The sequence below is a fragment of the Pelobates fuscus genome, chromosome 2, assembly GCF_036172605.1.
Source record: "Pelobates fuscus isolate aPelFus1 chromosome 2, aPelFus1.pri, whole genome shotgun sequence".
NCBI lineage: Eukaryota > Metazoa > Chordata > Amphibia > Anura > Pelobatidae > Pelobates > Pelobates fuscus.
The window spans coordinates 280,626,797-280,640,856 of NC_086318.1; positions in this window are offsets into that span (position 1 = coordinate 280,626,797).

Below are 14,060 nucleotides of genomic sequence, written 5' to 3' on the forward strand. Positions count from 1 at the left end.
GGAGGCCCTAAATTACAATGGGGGGGTACCTACTGTCCTCCCCCCCGGCCCCCACCACTGAGCGGTGGGTGGGGGCCCTAAATAAGAAGGGAGGGTGACCTACTGTCCTCCCCCCTGACCCCCACCCCTGCGTGGTTGGTGGGGGCCCTAAATAAGATTGAGGGGGGGTGAATCTACTGTCCTCCACCCTCTGCCCCTCCCCTGTGCGGTGGGTGGGGGCTCTAAATAAGATTGAGGGTGGGGACCTACTGACCTCTGGCCCCCACCCCTGAGCGGCAGGTGGGGGCCCTAAATTTAGAATAAGGGGTGGGGACCTATTGTCCTTCCCCCAGGCCCTCACCCCTGCGCGGTGTGTGGGGGCCCTAAATAAAAAATTACCCCCCTGTCTCCCCTCTCCCCCCAAAAAATAACCCCGACCTACCCCACTCATCCTAAAAATAATGAGGGGGGCCATAAGCTTGAAACCTGTAAAAAAAAATAAAAATAAAAATAAAAAAAACTTACCATTTGATGTCTTCTTTCTTCTAAAATCGTCTTTTTTCAGCCCCAAAAAAAAAAAACGAGCGCAAAAAAAAAAAAATCCATCTTCACCTGGAGGGCTCCGCGCAGACTGAGCTCTGCAGGGCGGGGAAAGGCTTATAAAGCCTTGCCCCACCCTGCAATTAGGCTCAGAGCACTCTGATTGGTGGGTTTAAAGGGAAACTCCAGTGCCAGGAAAACGATCAGCTTTCCTGGCACTGGAGGGTCCCTCTCCCTCCCACCCACCAATCCACAGTTTCCTCCTCCGCGACGCTCCTCCTTGTGATTGCGTCGGCCGGCGGGCGAGACTGATCTCGCCCACCGGCCGAGGAGACCTAATGCGCATGCGCGGAAATGCCGCGCATGCGCATTACATCTCCCCATAGGAAAGCATTGAAAAATCATTTCAATGCTTTCCTATGGGGTTTTGAGCGACGCTGGAGGTCCTCACACAGCGTGAGGACGTCCAGCGACGCTCTAGCACAGGTTTCCTGTGCTAGAAACCAGGAAGTGACCTCTAGTGGCTGTCTAGTAGACAGCCACTAGAGGTGGAGTTAACCCTGCAAAGTAATTATTGCAGTTTATGAAAAACTGCAATAATTACACTTGCAGGGTTAAGGGTAGTGAGAGTTGGCACCCAGACCACTCCAATGAGCAGAAGTGGTCTGGGTGCCTGGAGTGTCCCTTTAAGCCATCCAATCAGAGTGCTTTGATAGGTAAATGAAGAGACTGACAAGTAAGTCTCTACATTTACCTGTCACGGCACTCTGATTGGTTAGCTTGAAATCCACCAATCAGAGTGCTCTGTGTCATTTTGCACAGCGTGGGAAAGTTCTTTGGAATTTTCCCACGCTGTGTTACATGACACAGACCACTCTGATTGGTTAGCTTGAAATCCACCAATCAGAGTGCTCTGTGTCATTTTGCACAGCGTGGGAAAGTTCTTTGGAATTTTCCCACGCTGTGTAATTTGACTCATAACTCTCTTATTGGTTACTTTAAATCCACCAGAGTGTTGTTATGAGTTTAATTACACAGCGTGGGAAAATTCCAAAGAACTTTCCCACGCTGTGTAAAATGACACAGAGCACTCTGATTGGTGGATTTCAGAAAACTGTCATTCCATAGAAAAGAGCTATAATCCCAGTTACTTTTAATTTTACAATCTACTGCTGTATTTGGGGAACACCTGTGCTAAAGATGAATTTGCTACATAACACAGATTTACCTGTGAATTAGTTTATGTGTTGCCTCCCATTATAGTCTATGGGCATTCTCTTTAGTCATTCACCATTGTCATTCTATAGAAAACAATGATAATCCCATTTAAACTCAATTTAAAAAAATGCCACTGAACTCGTAGAGTAACCTGCAAAAGATTTACTTGATATGTTTCACGGTTCAGATTCCAAGTCACATATTGCTTCCCATTATAGTCTATGGGCATTCCATTGTATCATTTAGCTGTCATTCCATAGAAAAGAGCCATAATCCCAGTTACTTTTAATTTTACAATCTACTGCTGTATTTGGGGAACACCTGTGGTAAAGATGAATTTGCTACATAACACAGATTTACCTGCAAATGAGTTTGTGTTGCCTCCCATTATAGTCTATGGGCATTCTCTTTAGTCATTTACCCTTGTAATTCCAAAGAAAACATTAATAATCCCACCTAATCTCAATTTAAAAAATCTGGAGAGTATTGTAGCAAAAGATTTATTTCATATGTCTAATAGTTACGTCTCTAATTGAAATATTTTGTTTCCATTATTCTCTATGGGCATTCCTTTCACTTCCATTATTCTCTATGGGCATTCCACTGCCTTGTTAAAGTCTATGGGCATTCCAATCTGTCATTCCTTTTAGTATGTCCCCTGTTTTGCCATCAAAAAAATGACATCCTGGGAGTTTTGATACAGCATCCCTTTATACAAAATGTAAATTCAGTCTCAACGATACACATTTCCATTAATGTGAGTGTGACAGAGAGGCCGCTTATATTTCAGAGACCTGCTGCACTAGGGCATTGAAGGTAGCAGCAGTCTCGCATTGTATATGATTTCCCTGTCTTCCATGGGCTCCCAACAATCTCTCCAAAAATAGATTACACACACTAATGATATGTGAGGCAGACGGCAGCCTATAAAAAAAAAACACTGCTGTTGATGCCATTTATGCACTATAATAATGCGGGGTGTGTATTGTGAGTAGGGAGTTTAATATTTGTATCCTGATTTGGAACTACAAATAATTCAGATATTCATGTAATGAGCCCTCACGTATGTTTGTATACAAAAATTAATCTATAAATATAAGCGCCCCCTTCCGTGAACATATCTTCATTTGGGTTTTACAGAAATAACTTCACTCACGGCCTGCATTGTTACAGATATGGAAAAAACGAATCAGAAATGGAGCAATAGATTTTGTCATTATCCATCCATCCATCCAAATTTACATGCAGCGATTCATGGCAACACACTACAGCTTGGATTCTACGATAGATGGAAGCGATCAGCCAGTGGAAAAATATAATGTACGATCCTGTTTTACTTCCCTTCCCTATTTCTTACATCTATATTATCTAGCATCATTATTAACTATTCATGCCTATTGGTACGTTTTGCACCTTACCTCTTTGCAAAAGCAGACCTCCTTTGCCACTCTTATGTCTTCAATGCAGGGCCTATTTCTCCTCCTAGTCCCCCTCCTCCTCCTCCTCCATCCCACCAGACACGTGATCGTGTCACATGATTGAACTCCCCAGCCTTCTTCCTGCTCCCAGCTGTCTGTCACTTTCCCCCTCCTCCTTCTCTGCCATCCCTTGTTGTGTGACTGTGATAGGAGACATGATGTTAAAGCTGTAGCTGTGCTAAAAGATCGCTTGTGTTGCTGCTACTGCATTCTGCCATGAAGGGTTAATTCAGGCCTGCAGCTTCGCAGTCAGTTGCTCTCTGCCTCTGACCTAGTAACGGTAGGTAGATAAACTTATTGATATTGTAATACTGTGAAATAAAAGGTTTTATCAGGATTCAGATCAAATCACCTTATATAATAAGATTTTTTTTTTTTTTTTTTACTATTCTCTTCATATTTTAGGGTGTATACTGTTGGTAATGTTAATGCATTGCCTATAAGCTATGATGCCATTTGCATAAACAATGACAAGGGTCAACAAGACAAGAACCTGTCCTTGCTGAGATTCTTCACTAACGCTTTGTCCTATGTACAGATATCCTGTCCGTCATATTTTATTTGGAGTTAAAATTCAAAGGACATGAGGGTTGAATGTTGCAATTAAAGTGAAACATAAATAAATAAACACAAGCAAACTTTTTTCATCAAAATATTTTATTTAATAACTTTAATAATACTCCTTGGAGAATGGCCGTGAATCTTTATTACAGATTTAATAATTCCAAATAAACAATAACCATACGAATAATAATAAACCGTAACTTTAAACCAAACCAACATATTAACCATAACCACTTTAGAAGCCTCTGCCCCCGCTCCAAAGTCAGTAGCCATAAATATATCTTAAACCAAATCCACCCTCCTGTGATGACCAGGAGGGCAACTTATATCCCAACGCCACCATGGTTCTGGGCTACCAAAGTCCGTGGCCCCCCAACCAGTGGTGTATTTTGGATTTGTGCTGCCACAGGCACGACTAAATTCGGGCACCCCCAAAATCTAAATTTGCCTCCCCAATTTGTGTCAAGGCTATTTTTTTGACTGACAGACACATGCCCTCATTGATACATGCACTGATATACACTCACTGACAGATACAGTCATTGGCACACACATACATTCATTGACACACACTGTTTAACCAACACCCATTCTCACAGACACATACTGGCAGCTACACTCACTCACTCACAGTAAAGTGGACAGCCCCAGAACACGAGGCAAACAAGGCATTTGTCTGGGAGCTTGGTGTGTCATTTTATGGCGCCCCCCTGAAAGTGTCGCCGTAGGCAAATGCCATGTTTGCCTTGTGGTAAATACATCCCTGCCCCCAACGTCCATGGCCATCTCCAACATAGATTGAATATCCAAATTAAATATATCCAAACCAATATGCGACAAGTGAACTGCATCGCTCCTGTAAAAGCCAGCGTAATTGGGGATTATTCTAACCTCGGTGAGGGAATAATCTAAATTTTATTAAAGACAGGAGGCGAATATTTGCTTTACCTTCTTTACTGAAACCTCAAGCAGCAAAGAAACAGTTAACAGAACTTTTCAAAACAACCAATCATAACAAAGCAACAGTAGTATAAAACCCCTAAGCAGGCCCTTCCACTTCCTCTTTCTTTGATGAGGTCGAGCAGGAGAGCAAGGAAGCCAACGAATCCACCTTCTAGCATGCACATCCTAAGAAACAATCATCAAACCCAGAGGGAAATTAGATTACACTGCAAGAAACAGAAAATATTGTGAAAGTAAACTGTCAAGGCAGGATGTCATGTCCATACAATATCACTTGCACATCATAATACCTGATGAATAAACAAAGTCCACAGATCTTATGAAAACCTTTTATCTAGTATCTACCTAAACAAAAAGACATTGCCGAAACATAATTACACCACAAACATCATAAATAAAACGCACAGGGACAAACTGTATAAGAAATAACCTTTCTTATGTAAAACCATACATTCACAAAACATAACAATATCCCAAATTAATTATAATTGGGGGGGGGGGTGTAAAACGGGGGGAAATATTTGCCTCCTGTCTTTAATAAAATTTAGATTATTCCCTCACCGAGGCAAGAATAATCCCTAATTTTATGACGGGACAGGAGGCTTCATATTTGCAATTTTAACGCCCAAATATTAAAACCAGAAGCAATATGAGATAGAGGACTGAAATAAAAGGAAGATGGAAAACTGATTCCCTAAACCAAGCAGCGGTGTAGAGAAAAATCCAGAAGGGACTGAACAGCTTCCCAAGTTGTTGAGGTGACAGCACCCCGAACCAAAAGTGTCCCAGAGGAGCTCTCAAGGTCAGGTGATGAGAGGATCCACCAAATCCAACAGGCGAGCGAAGATGAAGCAACAGTTCTAAACGGTCATACGCAGAAATACACGGTTCGAGATAGGATTAGGGAGGCTGGTTTGACGTTGAAACCGGCCAAGTGTAGTATAGGGATGGCCGAGGTATAATACCTGGGACATCGAGTGGGCTGTGGGAAACAGAAACCAGAACCAGCCAAAGTAGAGGCCGTAGCCCAGTAGTCCACCCCTAGGACTAAGACTCAGGTGTTAGCGTTTCTCAGGACGGCAGGGTATTATAGGAAGTTTGTCCCCAATTATAGCGCCCTGGCCAAACCCCTTACCGACCTTACTCGTAAGAACCTTCCCCGCCAAGTAACCTGGACCCCGGAGTGTGAGCAGGCATTCCAACATCTGAAAAATGCACTTATAAATGCCTCTGTCTTGGCAGCTCCCAATCCAACTAAACGTTTTCTTGTTCACACAGACGCTTCTATGTTTGGATTGGGGGCAGTTCTGAGCCAAGTCGGCACCAATGGCGGAGAACATCCCGTGGCTTACATCAGTCGCAAGTTGTTACCCAGAGAAGTAAACTATGCTGCCATCGAGAAGGAATGCCTGGCTGTGAGCCCTAAAGAAGTTGCCCCCGTATTTGTATGGACAGCCCTTTTCATTGCTCACGGATCACAACACGTTAGTATGGCTGAACCGGGTGGCTGGAGACAATGCCCGGCTGCTGCGCTGGAGTTTGGCGCTGCAGCCCTTTGACTTTAACATTCAGTACCGCCCCCGGGCAAACAAAATGGAAACGCTGACGGGTTGTCTAGACAAACAGACTTGTAAAAATGATCCATGAGCAGCCCGGACATCCCCAAGCCGATCCGTGCTGGATCAGACTGTGTATGCCGGCTTGTGGGCAAGGGGGAGCAGTGTAGCGGATGGCATTGGGCTGTCCACAAAATTATGTGTTGTAATATGCTTTCGTGTATTTTTTGCCGTATGTATATGTATTGTATGCAGCATTTGTTTGATTGTTCGGTAAAATCACTACGTTTTTTTATACGAGTGAAACTACCGAACAATCAGACCACCCCAGGAATAAGTGTGCCGCCAATTACCGTTCGCAACAATGGCGGCTGCCATCCTAAACTCCCGAACAGCGGTGTTTTGCCATCGAATGTCTAGGCAAACACCGCTAAGACCTCCAGCCTTCCATAAATTTGTGCCAAAACTACTGAACGAGCCACCGTTCGGTAGAAAGAATAATGCAAACAGGGGGATATACACAAACCCCAGAATGGAGACCGACCGCATGGCCAAAACTTATGGAACTATTTTCGGCTACTGTTGCCTGTGCGGTCGTTCCTAACTTTAAACCTCCATAATCTGTGTGATTTTTGAGTATGTACTCACCCAGATCAGGGCTATCAGGGGATGTAAAATGTAGAGGTGTACCCCTAGGTTTAGGGGTACATCCAGAAAACAAGGAGAACTGTGTCCTGCATAATTAGTCATACTAAGGGGAGGCGATGTGGGGGTGGCAACTCATGTATGATTGGTGTACTATATAATTATTGTGGGTGTCTCCCTTGCATGGGAGAAATGCTTAAAAGCGGACTCTGTGATTAAAAGTTTAGTTCTGCTCCTGATGCTGTGTGTTGTCCAGTCATTGGGATCTGTATTGGGATATTCGTGGATTACCTTGCTTGCTGTGACTATTGTTATATAGAATTTTATTACTTGTTCCTGAGCCTCACTGGGATCTTTAGTGGAGATAACCTGTGAAATACCAGCTCTCCGCTACACTAGTGAATACCATCACTTTCCCATCACTAACTATAATATCTTCCCATTGTAATCCTGATTAACAAAATTTACTCTTAGCCACTAACTCACTAATTCTTAAAGCTGTGAAAGATGCTATTATAAAACAAACATCTAAGTAAAACTAACTCATACGCAAAATAGCATACCGCTTCCAAACTGCAAATAACTGTGACAGAACTGTAAACGATATCGGTTTTCTATTATCCCAAACTCTGCTAGCTCTTCTACAACCACAAACTAACTAATTCACTATGAAATACTGTTTGATTGGTTTACAATCACACAGCTTCCTAAAGAAATCCACCCCGGCTAAACTACAAGCTAACTTGGACTTAGAGAAACCCCTCTGCATTGACACCAATGTAAATTGTATTGCACTCTCCTTATCCTCTCCAAACTGATCTTTATTGTTTAACTTATTAAATTTGAACCACTCATTCCATGCCCTGGCATATGCACTCCACGTAGAAGCTGCTACCTAGTTCATCAGCATAACACTTAACTGTCCCCAATCAAATTCCAGAGGTCTGAAGGGAACTAGGTTCTTTCCGCAGCTGCTCTTGGTGACAATTTTCTAAATTCCTGCAATTGTAATCGTGAAAGAGCATCAGCCAGCTTATTGATTTTGCCTGGAATATGCTTAGCTTTCACCCAAATATTCAACTGAAACCACCTTAACACTGAGTATTCCCAGCCTGCTCTGTGACTCAACATTGAGCTCTGGAACTGTGAATGAGAAGTTATTATGGTCTGAAGCAACAGCATGTATAAAAATGTACACGGTATTGGCGATTGATTGAAACATTTTCCAATGACAGGTTATAAAGCTGACAGGACATTTATATTTTTTGTGAAATAATTAATCATATACTTCTCTTTTTTTATGGGAGAGAAATTGTCCAGTACAGCAAATAGGGGGATGGGAAGGGATTTGCCCCAGCTGTTAATAACTGCGCCTGGGAAAATTGATACGACGCAGTAATGCACTGATCAGGAAATCCCAGTGGTCCAATACAGAAAAAAAAATGGTCATTCACCTTCTCTGCGTAAAATGAAAGGTATTGGACTTAACCAAGCAAACCATGCCAAATCTGTTACAATGGGTACTTTTGTATGCCCGTCTGCCAGGGATGAAACCTACCTGACCCAGGGGGATCAAGGACAGGAGGACAAAAATTGAAAGCAAGTTAGCAAATATTTTGCGGAGAAATCAGACTTCAGTGAATTTACATGGTTTCAGGATTCGAGTGATATTAATTCATAGGGAATTCTTGGGGTTGCACCTAAACGGGAGAGGGTCTGCAGTGCTGGGGGAAAGGATGGCTAGAAGGTTGAAGGAGATTTTAAACTAGTAGTAGGGGGGAGGGTCATAGCAATCTGGAGATAGGACAGAAAGGAGATGGGCTTCATCTCAGTATAAGGGGGTGGAGACGGGGGAGGGGCAAGCTCAGAACAGAGAAGGTATGTAATGTTGATAATTCACAAAAAGTACAAGTGACTCATGATATTAAATGTATGCTTACTAATGCAAGGAGCCTAAATAACAAAATGGGGGAACTAGAGGCAATAGCATACACTAAACAATATGGCATGATAGGCATAACTGAAACATGGTGGGATGAGACACATAACTGGGCAGTTAATTTAAATTTAGGAAGGATAGGAAAAACAAGAAGGGTGGTGGGGTATGTTTGTATGTAGTGATGTCGCGAACCCGAAATGACTTCAATGGGCAGGCGAATTTTAAAACCAACAGGGACTCTTTCTGGCCACAAAAGTGATGGAAAAGTTGTTTCAAGGGGACTAACACCTGGACTGTGGCATCCTGGAGGGGGATCCATGGCAAAACTCCCATGGAAAATTACACAGTTGATGCAGAGTCTGCTTTTAATCCATAAAGGGCAGAAATCACCTAACATTCCTAAATCACAATGGATATGGATTGACACCTGATATATGACATATTGACACCTTGACATATGGATTGACACCTTGACATATGGATTGACACCTGTCCTCAGAGACCCTGATGCACACGGACACAGAGCAGAATAGGGACTGTTCCCCCTACATAGGGTCACTTGGCAGATATGGCGTGGTCGTGGGAGGAGGAGGAGGATCACTTTCACCTCTTCCCGTTAGATTCCCGTTGTGCTGTGACATCACCCTTATAAGCTGTGTAAACCATGCTTTTTAATTTATTTTGCAAATGCTGCATCCTTTCCGACTTGTAATTCGGTAACATTTCCGACACTGTCTGCTTATACCGGGGGTCTACTAGCGTGGACACCCAGCACAGGTCGTTCTCCTTCAGCCTTTTTATACGAGGGTCCCTCAACAGGCACGACAGCATGAAAGACCCCCATTTGCACAAGGTTGGATGCCGAGCTACTCATTTCCCGTTCCTCCTCCTCACACAGAGCAGAATAGAGACTGTTCCCCCTACATAGGGTCACTTGGCAGATATGGATTGACACCTGTCCTCAAAACCCCTGATACACACTGACACAGAGCAGAATAGGGACTGTTCCTCCTACATAGGGTCACTTGGCAGATATGGATTGACACCTGTCCTCAAAACCCCTGACACACACTGACACAGAGCAGAATAGGGACTGTTCCTCCTACATAGGGTCACTTGGCAGATATGGATTGACACCTGTCCTCAAAACCCCTGATACACACTGACACAGAGCAGAATAGGGACTGTTCCCCCTACATAGGGTCACTTGGCAGATATGGATTGACACCTATCCTAATGATCCCTGATACACACTGACACAGAGCAGAATAGAGACTGTTTCCCCTACATAGGGTCACTTGGCAGATATGGATTGACACCTGTCCTCAAAACCCCTGATACACACTGACACAGAGCAGAATAGGGACTGTTCCTCCTACATAGGGTCACTTGGCAGATATGGATTGACACCTGTCCTCAAAACCCCTGATACACACTGACACAGAGCAGAATAGAGACTGTTCCCCGTCCTCAAAGCCCCTGATACACACTGACACAGAGCAGAATAGGGACTGTTCCCCCTACATAGGGTCACTTGGCAGGTATGGATTGACACCTGTCCTCAAAGCCCATGATACACACTGACACAGAGCAGAATAGAGACTGTTCCCCGTCCACAGAGACCATGATACACACTGACACAGAGCAGAATAGAGACCGGGGGTCTAGTAGCGTGGACACCCAGCACAGGTCGTTCTCCTTCAGCCTTTTTATACGAGGGTCCCTCAACAGGCACGACAGCATGAAAGACCCCATTTGCACAAGGTTGGATGCCGAGCTACTCATTTCCCATTCCTCCTCCACACACACAGAGCAGAATAGAGACTGTTCCCCCTACATAGAGGGTCACTTGGCAGATATGGATTGACACCTATCCTCAAAACTCCTGATACACACTGACACAGAGCAGAATAGGGACTGTTCCTCCTACATAGGGTCACTTGGCAGATATGGATTGACACCTGTCCTCAAAACCCCTGATACACACTGACACAGAGCAGAATAGGGACTGTTCCTCCTACATAGGGTCACTTGGCAGATATGGATTGACACCTGTCCTCAAAACCCCTGATACACACTGACACAGAGCAGAATAGAGACTGTTCCCCGTCCACAGAGACCATGATACACACTGACACAGAGCAGAATAGAGACTGTTACCCCTACATAGGGTCACTTGGCAGGTATGGATTGACACCTGTCCTCAAAGCCCATGATACACACTGACACAGAGCAGAATAGAGACTGTTACCCCTACATAGGGTCACTTGGCAGGTATGGATTGACACCTGTCCTCAAAGCCCATGATACACACTGACACAGAGCAGACTAGAGACTGTTCCACGTCCACAGAGACCATGATACACACTGACACAGAGCAGAATAGAGACTGTTACCCCTACAAAGGGTCACTTGGCAGATATGGCGTGGTCGTGGGAGGAGGAGGATCACTTTCACCTCTTCCCCTGTTAGATTCCCGTTGTGCTGTGACATCACCCTTATAAGCTGTGTAAACCATACTTTTTAATTTATTTTGCAAATGCTGCATCCTTTCCGACTTGTAATTCGGTAACATTTCCGCCACTGTCTGCTTATACCGGGGGTCTAGTAGCGTGGACACCCAGCACAGGTCGTTCTCCTTCAGCCTTTTTATACGAGGGTCCCTCAACAGGCACGACACCATTTGCTCAAGGTTGGATGCCGAGCTACTCATTTCCCGTTCCTCCTCCTCACACAGAGCAGAAAAGAGACTGTTCCCCCTACATAGGGTCACTTGGCAGATATGGATTGACACCTGTCCTCAAAACCCCTGATACACACTGACACAGAGCAGAATAGGGACTGTTCCTCCTACATAGGGTCACTTGGCAAATATGGATTGACACCTGTCCTCAAAACCCCTGATACACACTGACACAGAGCAGAATAGGGACTGTTCCCCCTACGTAGGGTCACTTGGCAGATATGGATTGACATCTGTCCTCAAAGCCCCTGATACACACTGACACAGAGCAGAATAGAGACTGTTCCCCCTACATAGGGTCACTTGGCAGATATGGATTGACACCTGTCCTCAAAGCCCCTGATACACACTGACACAGAGCAGAATAGGGACTGTTCCCCCTACATAGGGTCACTTGGAAGGTATGGATTGACACCTGTCCTCAGGGGCCCTGATACACACTGGGGGGGGACCTACTGTCCTCCCCCACCCCTGCGCGGTGGGTGGGGGCCATAAATCACAATGGGGGGACCCACCTGCACGGTGGGTGGGGGCCATAAATCACAATGGTGGGACCTACTGTCCTGCGCGGTGGGTGGGGGGCATAAATCACAATGGGGGGGACCTACTGATAGGAGTGGAGTATTGTTCTGATCAGTTTAATACCTTCCGCGTCTCCTATCAGTGGACGTGTATATGGCAGCCATTTTAGGAACCGCACACCTGGGACCCGAGCAAGGTCACCTCGTTCAAGCTGCTCTGGTTCCTTGATGAGCCAGCTGCCCGTGAGTTAACATGTCCCGTGGAGAAGCACTCTGTCCTGTAAAGCCTCACCCAAAAAAATTTAAATAAATAACAGCACTTGGAGTGGTGCTAATGTAACCTGTGAGTTCGCATGTTTCCTCCATCTGCAGTTTTGCCTCATTGACTTGGGTCAGATTACCATACACACCAGGTTTCTAGAATCGAACAAGGTGTTTTTTTTTGTTTTTTTTGTGGGATCTCCTTCTCTAAAACATGGTTAATCCTGAAATCCTTAGCTTTAATTAGCCATTTGTACCCTGCTTGTGATTTATTTTTTCCCTAATTTTTACTAAAGGTATTACAGTATTTTGTCAAATACATCTCTTCTGGAAGGATATCCTGCTGCAAAGCAATCTGACGTTATTATAACATTTAACAGGTTTTTAAATGCAAGCTATTGGGACACCGTTCAAGCTGCTCGTTAAAGCTGCTCTGGTTCCTTGATGAGCCAGCTGCCCGCGAGTTAACATGTCCCGTGGAGAAGCACTCTGTCCTGTAAAGCCTCACCACAAAAAATTTAAATAAATAACAGCACTCGGAGTGGTGAGTTTAGTAAATGTTCATATCAATTTAATACCTTCCGCGTCTCCTATCAGTGGACGTGTATATGGCAGCGATTTTTAATTGTGGAATCACCTCCCCTTTTTAGGCCAAGGTGGGAAGATGCTTAGACCACTGGTATATTGGTGCCATCTTGGAGGATTTTTTTTGGTTTGGTTTTTGAAGCCACAGTGCTGCACCAGTGGGCCTAAAAATTAGGCATGTACACATGCCTGAAAAATGTGGTATTGTTGCAGCCGCTGCTGTAGCAGCGGCCAGAAAAATTGATGTTTGTTTCACAGGCAGAAAGTGCCCTAAAACATGGCGGCTTGAACCCTAGTTGGTGGCGGATAAGTCACGCAAGTCAAACGTCATTCAGAGCTAAAATGCAGCAGCGTGTGGACCATTTTTAGCCCAAGGCAGCTCATCTCATCAGGCCTTTTTTAATCGAATGTATCGCCCAGTGTCAGTCCCTTCGGGATCCATCCCTCATTCATCTTAATAAAGGTGAGGTAATCTAGACTTTTTTGACCTAGGCGACTTCTCTTCTCAGTGACAATACCTCCTGCTGCACTGAAGGTCCTTTCTGACAGGACACTTGAAGCGGGGCAGGCCAGAAGTTCTATCGCAAATTGGGATAGCTCAGGCCACAGGTCAAGCCTGCACACCCAGTAGTCAAGGGGTTCATCGCTCCTCAGAGTGTTGATATCTGCAGTTAAGGCGAGGTAGTCTGCTACCTGTCGGTCGAGTCGCTCTCTGAGGGTGGATCCCGAAGGGCTGTGGCGATGCGTAGGACTTAAAAAGGTCTGCATGTCCTCCATCAACATCACATCTTTAAAGCATCCTGTCCTTGCCGGCGTGGTCGTGGGAGGAGGAGGATGACTTCCACCTCTCCCCCTGTTAGATTCCCGTTGTGCTGTGACATCACCCTTATACGCTGTGTAAAGCATACTTTTTAATTTATTTTGCAAATGCTGCATCCTTTCCGACTTGTTGTAATTCGGTAACATTTCCGCCTCTTTCTGCTTATACCGGGGGTCTAGTAGCGTGGACACCCAGTACAGGTCGTTCTCCTTCAGCCTTTTTATACGAGGGTCCCTCAACAGGCAGGA